The sequence below is a fragment of the Lepus europaeus genome, chromosome 20 (genome assembly GCF_033115175.1).
Source record: "Lepus europaeus isolate LE1 chromosome 20, mLepTim1.pri, whole genome shotgun sequence".
In the NCBI taxonomy this organism is placed as follows: Eukaryota; Metazoa; Chordata; class Mammalia; order Lagomorpha; family Leporidae; genus Lepus; species Lepus europaeus.
Genome location: NC_084846.1, coordinates 10841165 through 10856409, shown reverse-complemented (window position 1 = coordinate 10856409; position 15245 = coordinate 10841165). Strand labels below are relative to the sequence as shown.

General features: G+C 46.7%; 1 pseudogene; it reads right to left on the bottom strand.

The window, feature by feature from the left end:
* Positions 1 to 498: 498 nt before the first annotated feature.
* On the bottom strand, positions 499 to 1352 carry LOC133749288 (olfactory receptor 7A10-like; annotated as a pseudogene).
* Positions 1353 to 15245: the final 13893 nt, after the last annotated feature.

Sequence of the window (15245 nt, the reverse complement as noted above, 5' to 3'; positions counted from 1 at the left end):
TATACATTTAAAATGGTATCTCAAAAACTAAAAAAAGGAAAGGTGGGAAGAAAGAAGATGGGAAGGAGAGAGGGAGGGAGGAAGGGAAGAATAGCATGTTCTTAGATGTGTATGTATAAATCATACCAAATCTTTTAAAATTAATTAAAATTAAAATAAAAAGCAAGAGAAATGTGACCCAGTACAGGACATGTCATAGAAAATAATTATTCCCAATATATCTTTACTATCCTATGAGAAAGTGGCAATTTCCAAATATTCTCATCCAATATTTAGAAAGACTTTGGGAAAGTAGGGAAGGGAAGGTATTTGGATACTGAAGAGAACAGAAGGCTTAATAAGTGGGTTGCTTCAGTTCTATAGAGTGGTTGAGATGAAACAATGCAAACTCCAGGACACAAACAGAAGGCCTGGGTTCTATGTTTGTAATGTGATCGAGGAATCCAAATTCCAAACTTTGGGGCACTGAGCCCTACAGCTCCAAAGCTGTGGCCCCTTTTATGGATTCACTCTGACGAGTCTTTTCAGAGCCCTCTTTACATCTGTTCCTCAGACTGTAGATGGAGGGGTTCAGCATGGGGGTGACCACGGTGTACATCACCGAGGCTGTTGCAGTTGAGCCTGAGTGATAGGTTACAGCAGAACAAAGGTAAACTCCTAGACTTGTGCAATAGAATAAAGAGACAACAGAGAGGTGAGAGGCATAGGTGGAGAATGCTTTATACTTCCCCTGAGCTGAGGGGATTGCACGGATGGAGATGATCTTGGAGCAGGAGTAAAGGATCCCAGCCAGGGGACCCACAGCTAGCAGTATAATTGCAATATACATGACCCTGTCATTAAGGAAAGTATCAGAATAGGTAAGTTGGGTCACCTGGTTCAGCTCATAGAAGAAGTGGGGGATTTCCAGCTGTGTGCAGAAGGACAGCCTCAGCACCATTAGGCTTTGCAACAAGGCATGCAGGACACTGATGACCCAGTACACCAGGACCAGCTGCACACTCAGCCAGCGGTTCATGATGGCCATGCAGTGCAGAGGGTGAAAGATGGCCACAAACCTGTCATAGGCCATCACAGCCAGGAGAAAGTTGTCCAACTCTACAAAAAGCAAGGAGAAGAACATCTGGGTGATGCAGCCTGCATAGCTGATGGCTTTGCTTTACATCTGGATGTTCACCAGTTTCTTGGGGATGGTGGTGGAAGTGAAGCAGACGTCCATCAAAGACAGGTTGGAGAGGAAGAAGTACATGGGTGTGTGGAGGTGGGGGGTCTGAGAGGATGGCCAGGATGATGAGTAGGTTCCCAGCCACAGTGACCAGGTACATGGAGAGGAAGAGCCCACATATGAGGGGCTGCAACACTGGATCCTCTGAGAATCTCAGAAGAAATGTTGACAGTCATGTTTCCTAACCTGGTTCCATTTGGTTGAGATGACGAGCAGGAAGGAGAAAAACAGCATGTCTACTTTATGCACACACTGTCATTGCTCACAGAATTGTAATGCATGAATTGTATTTACCTCTCAGAGTAGTGATGTATGTATTTTATGCATGGGTCTATCTGGTTCCATTTTGGAGACTCCCTGTTGGCATCCCTGAGTAGAGTTTCTATTTGGTTCTTGCTTGGGTTTCAGCTCTTACTCTGCTCCTTGTTCCACCCTGGTAGGCAGCAAGTGTCATGTTATGTAGCTGGGTTCTTTCCACTGACCTCTGAGATGCAGATGGTTTCCAGCTCCTGGCTTTCATGAGATAGAGCACCTTTCACCAGGTAGAGCAATGACTGTTGCTGGCATACGTGGAGTGATCAGGAATATGCTAGATTACTCTGTGTCTCTTCCTCTCTGTGACTGCTTCTCAAACAAATGAAAACAAATATATATAAAAATATAAGAAAATACAATTAGTTTGTTTATATCCTTCCAGAGTCACCTATTTTTCTCTTCCCTTGGATCACTGTTATACTTTTCCTGGAGCCACTTCTCAATCTCTGCTCTATCTCTGCTTCTAGTATCATCATTTCAATGCCAGCAATGAGTTCTGGGTGGCTGGTTTCAATGAACACTTCTGTTTTCCAGCATCACAGATAAATACAGTGAATAATTATCAAGCAAGTAGAGAAGGAATATAATCTGATATCTGAAATAGACTTGCTTGGACATCAGATGACTTCATTTAAACATTCTCAGCTTCCACTCTCTCAGAACTTTTCCTGCAGTAGTGAGTGGGCTCTCAGGCTCACCTAGATGGTTTCTCTCAGAGGAGGACCCCCCCCAACTGGACAAGTGATTCCTCCCTGGATCACTGATGATGGAGAGGGAAGCTTTAGAAGTCACAAGACAGCAGGAAGGAGCAAAGCAGTGGTTCTAGAGTCAGATCAAGACTCCAAAAGCAACCACTGTGTTTTGTCCAGGTCAAGGATGTATGCTTGAGGGACCACAGAAGAGGGTGATATTTACAGCTCCCTGTCTCTGTTCATGAGGCACAGCTCCCTCTTGGTGTTACAGTCTCTACACTCCTGATTTCCCTGCAAGGACACTGGTCTGGGCTGAAAAAGCAAACATTTTTTTTTCCTGGCGATTCTCTATTCCCAAGAGACCAGGTAAGAAGTCAGGTGTGTACTTAGCTGTCATTATTCTTTCTCTGTGAACTCCTCTTCCTCTTAGAGGTCAAATCTCCCACCAATTTATTTTTCTTGAATTAAAATTTTCTCCAGGGTCTAAGAACTTATCTTGTTAGTTGCCTATGGCTTTCAAACATCTCTTGGGAATGCAGCTCCTGACATCTACAAAACTTCATATTCCCCTCCCTCTTCAAGAAGGGAAAACTATGGCGGACATTTATTGTAGCCATTAAGATGCCTTTCATATGGCCATGACTCAGATAAGAAGTCCCTTTTTCAAGTCTAGGCTCCGCTTTCAATTCAGGTTCTGCTGATGCTCACTGTGGAAAGCATCAGGTGATGATTCACATAGTTGGGTCCCTGGCACTCACATGGAAAAACCAGATAGTTAGTGGATCCTGATCAGCTGTTCCCACTCCTGGCTGTCATGGGCCATTGGGAATCATACCAAGGAATGGAAGATCTCCCTCTCTCTTGTTCTCAACCTTTCATAACAAAATAGTATTGACCATTCCATATTAGCAAACATTTCAAAACCCCTTTCAAAAAAAACAAAGGAGAAATTATTTCTCTGCTCTAAAACATAGTGCTATTTCTTAGCTTCATAACACTTTTGCCAGAAAATGGTAAATTACAGCACACTTTAAGAGCTGCCTTTTACACTGCTCCAGCCTTTGTGGCCATCTGAGGAGTGAACCAGCAGATGGAAGACATCTCTCTCTCTCTCTCTCTCTCTCTCTCTCTCTCTCTCTCTCTCTACCTCTGCTTCTCTGTAACTATGCCTCTCAAATAAATAAATAAATCTTTAAAAAAAGAACTGCCTTTTCATTCTCATTAGCAAGTGTTTGTCAGCTAGAAGAGACAAGCTTATGTATGATTTGTTTTGTTTTTAGTTAACACAGAGTGTAGGGGGAGCTGCAATGTCTACATGCGCATATATACACTGTGCTATGATCAAAGCAAACCCATCACCTTAAACACTGGTTGGGAACATTCAGAATCCTCTCTTCTAGTTATTTGGAATACAGAGAGCACTATTGTCAACTGTGGTCACCCTACTGGGTGGTAGACACCAAAGGTTCTCTTCTCATCCAACTGAAACATTGAACACACTAACCAACCTCTGCCATCACACCCTGCCATCTGCTCATCCTGGCCTTTGCTAACCACTATTCCATTGTCCACTTCATTGAAATCAACTTGATAAGTATCTGCTCATAAGTATCATCATTTGGTAATTCTCTGTGCTTGGATTATTCACTTAATCTAATGATCTCCGGGATTGTCCGTGTTTTTCCAAAATGAGAGTATTGCATTCTGCTTTTAGGCTGAATACCATTTATCACGCTGATGTGTCACATTTAAGAGCTTATCTATTGATATGTGTTTGAAAGGCAGTGAGACAAAGAGAGACAGCTAAAGACAGATCTTCCACTCATTGGTTTATACCAAAATTATCACAAAGATGAGCCTGGGCCAGGAAAAATCCAAGAGCTCAAAACTCAAGCCAAGTGTCCCATGTGGGCAGTGGAGAACTAAAAATGTGGGCCACCACCTGCTGCTCCTAAGATGTGCATTAGCAGGAAGTTGAATCCGAAGAACAGTGGGGATTGAACCAGATACAGTATGAAATGGAATGTGGGCCTCCTAAGCAGTATCTCCATTGCTGTAAACATACACACCCCTTGACATCCATTTATGTAATCATCTGTGTTTCTCATTAAAAAAAACACCCAAAATCCTTGAGAAAAATTTACTTCCTTGCTCAATTTGATATAAATTTCCTACTCTGTCCTCTGTAAAGGGCTGTAACTCTGTCAATCAGAGCAGCTTTGATTCCTCCCACTTGAAATGCATGGTTTTGATGGAATTGTCAAACTAGGGAAATTTATGTTCCAGACTTGCTTCATGGAGAAAATCACAGATACCAAACTTTGTGGTCATGTGTGTATTTTTTCAAATATTTATTTGTTTATTTGAAATATAGATTTACAGAAAGCTTGAGAGAGAGAGAGAGAGAGAGAGAGAGAGAGAGATCTTCTGTCTGATGGTTTACTTCCCTAAAGGGCTACAATGGACAGAGCTAGGCAAAGCCAAAGCCAGAATCACAGGGCTCCATCTAGTGCAGGGTTTAAGCACTTGGGCCACCTTCTGTTGCTTTCCCTGGTGAATTGTTAGGGAGCTTCATCTGAAGTTTAGCAGCCAAGACTTGAACGGTGCTCATATAGGATGTTGGTGCTCACAGCAGCTTAATCTGTTACACAACATTGCCTGCCCCAAGATGTTTTGGGTGTTTTCATGCATTCAAGTGAACTTGCAATGTGTGTTATGTTCACATGTATTTTTATGTTCGTACACATGATTGGCTGTAGTTTACATGGTACCAGGTTGGCTTGAAAAGAATTGAAAACACATAAATTAATCCCCATGCTTACAAAATTGATATGCATTTCCCTGATGGCTAGTGATCCTGATCATTTTCTCATGTGTTGTTGGACTTTTGAATTTCCTCTCTTGAAAAATGCCTGTTCAAGTCCTTTGCCCATTCCTTAACTGGATTGTTGTTTTGTTGTTGTTGTTTAGTTTCTTGAGCTCTTTGTAGATTCTTGATATTAATCCTGTATCAGTTGCATAATTTGCAAATATTTTCTCCCATTCTGTCAGTTGCCTCTTCACTTTGCTGAGTGTTTCTTTTGCAGTGCAGAAACTTCTCAGCTTGATGTAATCCCCTTTGTCAATTTTGGCTTTGATTGTCTATGCTTCTGGGGTATATTCCAAGAAGTCTTTGCATATGCCAGTGTCCTCCAGAGTTTCTCCAATGTTCTCTAGTAATTTGATGGTATCGTGTCATAGATTTAGGTCTTTGATCCATTTTGAGTGGATTTTTGTGTAAGGTGTAAGGTAGGGGTCTTGCTTTCTACTTCTGCTGGTGGAAATCTAGTTTTCCCAGCACCATTTGTGGAAGAGACTGTCCTTGTACCAGGGATTGCTTTTAGCTCCTTTGTCAAAGATAAGTTGGTTGTAGATACGTAGATTGATTTCTGAGTTCCTCATCTATTCCATTGATCAACACAACTATTTTTTTTGTCAGTATCAGGCCGTTTTGATTATAACTGCCCTGTGGTATGTCTTGAAATTTGGTATTGTGATGCCTCCAGCTTTGTTTTTGTTGTGTAAGACTTCTTTAGCTATCCAGGGTCTCATGTTCCCATATGAGTTTCAGCATCATTTTTTCTATACCTGAGAAGAATGTCCATGGTATTTTGATTGGGATCTCATTGAATCTGTAAACTGCTTTCTGTAGTATGGACATTTTGACGATATTAATTCCTCCAATCCATGAACTTGGAAGATTTTTCCATTTTGTGTGTGTGTTTTCTTTTTCTTTCTTTAAAGATTATTTTTATCATAGAGATATTTGACCTCCTTGGTTGAATTTATTCCAAAGGATTTAATTTTTTGTAGCTGTTCTGAATAGGATTGATCTTAGAAGTTCTTTCTCAACCATGGCATTTTCTGTGTATACAAAAGCTACTGATTTTTATGTGTCAATACACAATGGGGTACTATTCAGCTATTGGAAGAAGGACATTCTGTCATTCTAGACAACATGGAAAACATCAGGATAAGTACAATAATCCAGGAACAGAAGGACAAATACCACATGACTCACTGGTAAGTAGAATCTTACACAGTTGGTCTCACAGAAATAGGGAAGGAAAGAGTGATTAGCAAATGCCAGGGAGTGTAGGTGGAAGAGGAGACTGGGGAGTGGCTGGTCAATTGGTACAAGATTCTGATGGACAAGAGGAATAAATTCTGGTGTCTACTGCACAGTAGGGTGACTACAGCTAACAATAATGCTCAGTACATGGTACAATAGCTACAGGAGAGGATTCTGAATGTTCTCATTTAAAGAAATGCTCCTTGTTTGAGGTGATTGATATGCTAATTACCCTGAATTGATCATAACACAGTGTATACATGTACCCAATGTTCAGTGTCCCCCATAAACTGTATTAAATAAAATACAAATATCTCTCTTTTAACTCACAGACTTATGGAAAACTGATAGCTGCCAAAATGTAATATAATTTCTAATTCATGGTGGGAAGAAACACTATATTCTTAAAGTCGTATTTATAAAAAATAAATTGTTATAAAAAATTCTAACTCATTATAAGTGAGGAGCCCTTGTTTTACATAGAGAAACATCTTTCCACTTCTTGAAGAGGGAAATACCATTGTTCCTGATCTGCCTGCAGCTGCACTCCCAACCAAACTGTTGGACTGGAGAACCCTAGGGACTTCTTGAAGATGAGTTCTTCCATCTTGCATTCTGGAGAAAGTGTTGAATCAAATAGGGTTGGTGGCTGAAAGCTTTGCCTTTCAGGAGGCAGGAGAATCCACAGAGAAGGAATAATCAACTCTGAGCACACATGACTTCAACCTGGTCTGTTGGGAACAGAGGATCGGCCAGAAAGTTTCTGCCCAGACCAGGGTCCCTACTGGGAAATCAGGTGCTCATAGGTCAGAGCCCCAGGAGGAAGATGTGCCTACTGTGCAGATGAGGAGCTGTAAATTCACCACAATCTTCCTCTGGCTCAGGGACTGATGTTTGACTCCTTCCTACTGTCTGTGTGGGACAGAGCTTTATTGTCCATCATCAGCCATCCCTGGAGGAATCACACCTCTACCCAGAGACCTTCCTCCCAGAGAACCCATGCAGGTGAGTCTGAGAGTCCAGCAGGCCCTGCAGGAAAGGCCCAGAGTGGAAGTTGAGAAAGCTTACCTGAGGTCACCTGATAGCCAAACCAGTCTATTTCAGATAGAGAGATTGTGGTGTTCCTTTGCTCACATGCTTAATTATTGCATTTATTCATGGTGTTAAAACACAGGAGTGCCCACTGAAACCAGCAACACAGGATTTATTGTTGACAAATAGGTGGTCCTAGTGGAAACCCTTTCGGAGCAGGAATTGAGAAGTACAAAGCAGTTCTGGTAAAAATAGAACAGGTATCCAAGAATCTTGACAATTAAGGGGTGTAAAGAAAGACAGTGGGGTTGACAGTGTGGCGTAGTGGGCTAAGTCTCTGCAGTGCTGGCACCCCAAATGAGTGCTGGCTCTAGTCCCAGCTGCTCCTCTTCCATTCAAGATCCCTGCTAATGCACCTGGAAAAGCAGCAGAAGATGCCCCAAGTGTTTGGGCCCCTGCACCCACATGGGAGATCAGGAGGAAGCACCTGGATCCTGGCTCTGGATCAGTGCAGTGCCGGCCGTAGCGGCCATTTGGTGAATGAACTAACAGAAGGAAGACCTTTCTCTCTGTCTCTCTCTCTCTCTCTCACTATCTATGACTCTTCCTGTCAAATAAAAAAAAAGAAAGAGGGTGGCAACTCTGGAGGGAAAGACAGAAAGACAGGCAGTTGAGGGCATTTCTGTTTTAATATTTATTTATCTTTACTTGAATGGAGAAGAAACAAACAAACAAACAAACAAATAGGCAAAGACATCCAAACAAAAGAGAGAGCCACCTCCTCTAGTTCATTCTGAAAATGCCTACAACAGCTAAGACTGGGCCAGGCCAAAGAAGTCACATGCCGAGAACTCAGTGTGGGTCTCCTGTGTGACTGGCAGAAAATCCACACAGCTGAGTCATTGCAACCTCCAAGAAGGCACATTAGCAGGACATTGGAATCAGAAGCAGAGCCATGACTCACACTCATGTCCCATGAAGCATCTTAAATGCAGCACCAGACATCCATCTCTGCTGCTTTTGATTTTTGAAATGGTGCAGGATTATATTTTCTGGTGATGAGGCAGAATCTGACAAAGAGATTGTCTTTCTTATTTTTTTTTTGAGATTGTCTTTCAAATTGAAAACATTGCTGTCTGCCATTTCACTTGTGTGTAGGGGGAGTGAGTGTGCATGCGTGTGTGAGTGTGTATGTGTGGTGGGTATGTGAGTGTATGTGTGTGCATGTGTGTGGGTGTGCATGCATGTGTGTACATGTGTGTGCATGTGTGGGGGTGTGTACGTGTGTGTGAGTATGCAAGAGTGTGCATGTGTGCGTGAATGTGTGGAATGTGTGTGCATGTGTGTGTGTGAATGTTTGAGGGATAGTCAAGTGTGTTACCAGGTCCATAAGGCTATCTTACTGCCCTATCTCTGCCTTTGCTTTGTCGATGCAGAATGTTCCTGACCTCATTAAGCTGACAAATAATCTCATATATATGTATATCCATCCTTGTAGTGGAATGAGAAGGCCATGCCAAGGTGGCCACTGGCAAGCGAGCGTCAGTTAGTCAGGAATGGCTTTGAAACTGCCTGGCGACAGGCTGTGATTGGATGGCTCTGGAAACTGCCTGGCGACAGGCTGTGATTGGATGGATTTGAAACTGCCTGGCGACAGGCTGTGATTGGTTGGGGTATGGACCGCCCCTTGACCAGATTGGCTGGTCTTGGCTATATAAGCTGTTGTATCAACTGTAATAAACGAGTCTGCAGGCTGCTCGCCTCAAGCCTGCTCTCACCGGACTCCCGGGGTCTGTGTGTTGACTCCGCGCCTCTTGCCCCCACCACGCTGCTCTTCTCAGAAACGAACCCACTGCAACATTGTGGAGAAATCAACAACAACATCTGGCGCGCCAACGTGACTGAGAAAGAGACAGTGTGTCGGACTCGGCGAGGTCCCCCCTGGATTTCGGCAAGTAGGCCCCTCGGTGTTTGGTGTGCTGTTCGGTTCTGTGAGGGTGAGCACAGAACCCCCTCCTACGCCCCTTTCCTTGTCCTTGTCCTCGGTCTAAGTGACCCCAGGTTAGCACACACCGCCCTGAAGCGTACGTTACTTCTCGGCTCCTCCTTTTACTTTCGGTTCGCCCGGCGAATTCACATAAGGGACTGATCATCCCAGAATTCGGAACCAAGTCATCTTCCCTCACTCGAGAGAGGTGACACTCCGGAGACACCGTGTGGGCATATGGCCTTGACCTAACAAATCAAGGAAGTCCCCCACTAAGCACAAGACATACATACGATCTGATACACCACTGTCTGTTTGTCTAGCATAGGAAACCTCCTACAAAATGCCATCCACAGCTGAGGTGCTAGGAATTTGCTTTGTTACGGTAGCAGTGCTATACGTGTCTTTCCTCTGGCTAGAGTTGGCGTACCGTGCCGCTCTTAAGCGCTCAGACATGGGAAAGATACCCCCCTCTCAGAATCCTGTGCAGATTATCAAAGATAGTGAATCTGTGAGTGATAGGAGCCTGACACTCCAGGTCCCTGTCTCACAGACAACGGTTGCTGACTTAGGGAGAGAGAACTCCGACAGTGAAAAAAACAATGTAGCAAACAAGGTAGCAATGCCTAGTCAGCTACCCCCCACATACCCGTGGGATGAACTAAGAGGACCTTTACACAATAACTCATTCGAGGTCATCCCATCCGCACCCAGTGAGGATCCCCACATTTGTGGCAGTCCTTGGGCACCCTAATATCTCAGGGCAGCCGCTAGGCACCTGCCCTATCATCCTACCCTGAGAAACTGCCCAAAGCCACATCTGTTACCATTGTGTACCCCACTAGTTCTGGTCAGCCACTCCAATGGCCCACAGCCTGTGTGTGGTCATGCCATTCCTGATAACCGTTATTCCTCATTCCTACCCCTATCTGAGCAAGCAATCCTGTGGTCTCTCAATTTGAGCGCTGGTTAGTCAATGACGGGTAAGATCCCCTGGGGGACAACCTAAGACAGGCACAGCTGCATAGGGAGACCACATAGAAACGGGGTCAACAATGGTATGGCCAAGAATCATGCCTCCCGTTGCTCAAAAATAAACGAAAAGGGGGAAATGTAGTGGAATGAGAAGGCCATGCCAAGGTGGCCACTGGCAAGCGAGCGTCAGTTAGTCAGGAATGGCTTTGAAACTGCCTGGCGACAGGCTGTGATTGGATGGCTCTGGAAACTGCCTGGCGACAGGCTGTGATTGGATGGATTTGAAACTGCCTGGCGACAGGCTGTGATTGGATGGCTGTGGAAACTGCCTGGCAACAGGCTGTGATTGGTTGGGGTATGGACCGCCCCTTGACCAGATTGGCTGGTCTTGGCTATATAAGCTGTTGTATCAACTGTAATAAACGAGTCTGCAGGCTGCTCGCCTCAAGCCTGCTCTCACCCGACTCCCGGGGTCTGTGTGTTGACTCCGCGCCTCTTGCCCCCACCACGCTGCTCTTCTCAGAAACGAACCCACTGCAACATTGTGGAGAAATCAACGACAACACATCCTCTCTTCCTGTTGTTTCCTACAGTGTCTCTGGGCTTTTCTAGTTTTATCTATTTCTGAATGTTGCATCGTCTCCACCATCATTCGCATCAATTCTTCTTTATTCTTCACTCAGCATCAGCTTTTCCATTCATGTTGGGATCTTCACATAAGTGCAGTGATAACATTAGATTCATTTCCTGCTCACATTTTTAAAGACTTTTTTATTTATCTGAAAGGCAGAGTTACAGATAGAGAGAGAGAGAGAGAGAGAGAGAGAATCTAGCATCTACTGGTTCACTCCTCAAATAGCTGCAATGGCCAGGGTGGGCCAGGTTGAAACTGGGAGCCAGAAGTTTCTTCCAGGTCTCTGATATAGACACAGGTGACCAAGCACTTGGGCCATCTTCTGCTGCTTTCCCAGATGTATTATGAGGGAGCTGGATCCTAAGTGGAGCAACTGGTTCTTGAACTAGCACCCATATTGGATGCATACATTGCAGGCCAAGGCTTAACTCCACCTCATCACAATGCCAGCTCCTCTCTCTACCTCTATCTCCCTTTGAAATAAAAATGAACAAAAGTAAGAGTTAAAATGACCATACTGGAATAGAGCCCCAGGTTTATTTATTCATGGGAGGTTTTCTTTTTTTTAAAGAATTATTTATTTGAAAGAATTACACAGAGAAAGGAGAGGCAGAGAGAGGGAGTGAGGTCTTCCATCTTATGGTTCACTCCCCAATTGGCTGCAACGGCCAGAGCTATGCCGATTAGCCAGGAGCCAGGAGCTTCCTCCAGGTCTCCCACATGGGTGCAGGGGCCCAAAGACCTGGGCCATCCTCCGCTGCTTTCCCAGGCCATAGCAGATAGCTGGATCAGAAGTGGAACACCTGGGTCTCGAACTGGCACCTATATGGGATGCCGGTGCTTCAGGCCAGGGCATTAACCCACCACACCACAGTGCCGGCCCTCATGGGAGGCTTTCAAGCTGGAACTTCTGGGTGGCATTTACACATTTTGTGGGAAAGAACTTGACGTGGCCCACGTGTGTCATGTCCATGTATTGCCCTACCCATGCAGCGAGGGATGAGAAGGGCACAGTACAAACATGGCCCCAAAAGGCCACAGTACCTGTGTCTGTGTTTGTCTCTGTGTGTTTGTGTGCTTGTGTGTACCTGCTGTGAGGTGGGAACAGTGTTCAAGCTGAGTTACTTGGAATCATTATTCCAAGGTGACGATGTTACTCAGACAAGAACTCAATCAATATAAGGTACTTAGAAGGAAGCCTGTTCAAATCAGTGGTTGCCTTTTCAAACACAATGATGAAGTCTAATGGTGGATATTAGAGAATGGAGAGGGAAATATGGGCCAGGGGTGGAGAAAGCCTATTCTGTGTTCACTAGGTCACAGTTAGGGAGAAGTAAGACAATCCTGGGTTCTATTGCAAGGTAGGGCAACTATCGATCATGGGAATGCATGACTTTCTCTGAAACAGAACTAGAAGTTAGGAGGTTGGATGCTTTAGACCCTGAAGAAATGCCTCATTTTTGAGTACATACATGTATGTATCCATAGACACACCCTGATTGGACACAACACAAGGTAGGTAGGTACTCATATATCATGTAGGACCTCAACAAATTTTATATCTGTTTAAATTTTCTAATATTCAAAGGATTTTTAATCTTAGAAAACTGAAGAAATAGAAAGAATAGTAAAATATGTAATCTCAAAAATGTGAAAGAAAGGTAGAGTGGGGAAGGGAGTGAGGGAGGGGAGAGAGAAGAGGAGGGTGTAGAGAGAGAAGAGAAAAGGAGAGGAGGAGGGAGGAAGGGAAATATCATGTTATTCTTAGAATTGTATCCATGACCTTTATTAAATATGTTCTCTTTATGTTAGAGTAAATAAAGCTAAAAATGAATGAGGTGCAAGAGGCTCCCGTGAGGATGATGGAGTCTGGGTTGATGCTTCAGAAGCACCTCAACCTCAGCATCCTTGCTCTTTATGCATTCTGCTCTCTTCGGTACCTAAAAATCTTCCATTTTCTTACTTTCCTGCTTTCCCAAAGATTTTCCAAACACAGAAATGGTTGGAATTCACCATTGTCTCATGGGATGGTAGGCTATCAAAAGAATAAGTTCTCTACACACGATGTGTTCATACTTACTAGATTCTTGTTTTACTCAAAAATATGTTATGTGTTTTGTTACTCCCATAGTGAGACTACAGCTGGCAACTGAGGTCATTTACTGAGTGTAGGTTAAGAAAATCTGAGGCCGCTGTCTTTCTCCTTTATCTCCATCATTCCTGGTGTATCACTAACAGCTCTTCCTGATAGCAGGACTTAATACATCTGTGTGTTTTCTAACTGGTCATTGGCTTTGATTCTCTCCTTTAGGGTCCTGTTTCTGTTTCAGATCCAAGCGTCTCCCTCAACCAATGCACAACAGGCGCCTTCTGGAATCTACTCCATCATGTTCCTTAGATGTGTTTATTATCATCTATCAATTATGAAACCGTATCAATATGTAATGACATATCAGAGGAGTGCAGTTTTTTTTTTTAAAGTTACTTATTTGAAAAGCAGAGAGAGAGAGAGAGAGAGAGAGAGAGAGAGAGAGAGAGAGAGCAGATTGGAAGTGGAGAGAGCTGGATTGGAAGTGGAGCAGCTGGGACTTGAACCAGTGCCCATATGGGATGCCAGCACAGCAGGCAGTGGCTTAGCCCACTACATCACAGCGCTGGCCCCCGAGCTGGTTCTGACGTCACACCTCTGCCTCCCTGTGCTGTCCCCAGTGCATCCGTGGTGCGGTTGTGCACAGATGTCTCTGGCCTGAACGCCAGTGCATTTGGCGCGTAGGTGTCTCTGGACCCAACTGCAACTGCGTGCAGGGCAGCTGTTTGGTAGAGGAGGTGTCTTCCTCCGCATCCCCTGGACTGGGGGTGAACGCAGGCAACGGAGCAGGTCTACGCGACCCCGCTGACCGCTGCCCAGGACAGGCAGAAGCCAGGTCCTGCTGGGCTCCAAGTCACATGGAAGATGTCAAAGTGAGAGACACTGTGCCCTCACCGCGGTGACGTCCCCGCGTTTCCTGCTCTTCCTAATGCCGGACCTTCCTACACCCAACTTCCTGCTCCCGTCAGGGCGGCCTGAGGGTCCTCAGATGAACCAGACCGGGGCGGCGGCGGGAGGGGGGTCTCCTCGGGCCAGGCCTGCCGGGCCTCCCTGGCGGTGCTGGGGGCCGCGCCCCTCAGGGGGGTCAGCCACGCAGGGCGACGCCTGCTTCCGGTCGCCCACGGCCTCCTCCACGGCGCCGCCCCGAGCAGAGGAGCCCCCGCCGCAGCCCCGCGCTCAGCGCTGCTCCCGCCGCGGACTCCGCCTCCGAATTTGCCCCGAGCGCGTCCCGTCGCGCCGCGCGCCCTCTGACCCGGAAGCGCTCGGCGGTGGGGCCGCCCCCGGCGCGGCGCCCCCTCCCCACCAGAGCGGCCGCCGTGGGCCAGAAGCGGGAGACAGGGCGGCGCTCCTGGGCGAGGGTGAGGCGGCGGCACTTGTTAAGGCGCCGGGGGACGTTAGGAGCGCGGGTCCGGCACGAGGCGGGGTGAGGAGTGGTCCCGGGGTGGTGGGCGGGGCCCGGGGGCTGAGGGGGGTCCTGAGCCCGGGCCTGAGGGGCTTCTGAGGGGGCTGAGGGGCTTCTGAGGGGATGGACGGGCCCCGGGCACAGGAGCCGGGGTGAGGCCCGGGGTAGTGGGCGGGGCGGGGTGGGGGTCCCAGCTGGGTGGTGGGCGGGGCCCGGGCACAGGTGCAGAGGTGACTACTGGTGTGATGGGCAGGGTTCTGGGCTTGGGCCTTACAGGGTCCAGGGATAGTGGGTGAGGGGGGTCACGGCTGGCTGTGGCCAGGGTCGCAGGTATGGGGCTTAGAGGGTCCTCGGGTAGTGGGTGGATCCGAGGGTCTGGAGCTGGTTTCCGGACAGGGACCTAAGGGGGTTCTGGGCAGATGGACAGGGTCCCGGGGACCGAAGCTGAGGCGAGTCCCTGGATGGTGGGCTGGGTCCCAGGAGTGGGGCTTAGAGAGTCCAGGATGGTGGGCGAGGCCGGAAACTGAGGGGATTACAGAGGGGATGGTGGGCGGGATCCAGGGGTGCAGGGACTCTGGGGAGGTGGGCGGGGCCTGGGAACTGAGGGGGTTCAGGGGGATGGTGGGCGGGGTCCCAGCATTCAGGGGCCAAGGGACCCCTGGGAAGGTGGGCCTGGGCACAGAAGTGGGGGTAGGCCTGGGACCATGCACTTGGCCCCTGGAAGGTTCACTGGGTCTGGGGCACAGAAGGGGTCCTTGTTCCAGGTGAGGATTCCTGGCCCAG